Below are 202 nucleotides of genomic sequence, written 5' to 3'. Positions count from 1 at the left end.
CAAAACAAAATAAGACTCGAATTCTCAAGACTTTGTTTACATCGCGAGGCGTTCGGTCGGCCGCCCAGATTCCTCCAAAAAATCCCCATTTCTCCTGTTTTTAAATGGAGAATTTGGTCATTATAGTTTTTAATTTACTCTAAAAGTGAGTTTGTGATTGTGGGAATGTAAAATAGGTCGATTTTTTCAGTGATAATACGTG

General features: G+C 36.6%; 1 protein-coding gene across 1 annotated transcript in view; it reads left to right on the top strand.

Moving 5' to 3' along the window:
- The first annotated feature begins 34 nt into the window (after positions 1-34).
- The window catches only part of LOC119587685 (scm-like with four MBT domains protein 2), a 13,020-nt gene continuing 12,852 nt past the window's right edge, over positions 35-202 (top strand). The window contains exon 1 of the mRNA XM_037936364.1: positions 35-145. The gene's annotated coding sequence lies outside the window, so the exon portion shown is untranslated. The remainder of the gene's footprint in view (positions 146-202) is intronic.

This window comes from Penaeus monodon, chromosome 23, assembly GCF_015228065.2.
Source record: "Penaeus monodon isolate SGIC_2016 chromosome 23, NSTDA_Pmon_1, whole genome shotgun sequence".
Lineage (NCBI taxonomy): Eukaryota > Metazoa > Arthropoda > Malacostraca > Decapoda > Penaeidae > Penaeus > Penaeus monodon.
Note: the sequence above shows the minus strand (reverse complement) of the source record. Positions and strands in the feature narration are given on the sequence as shown.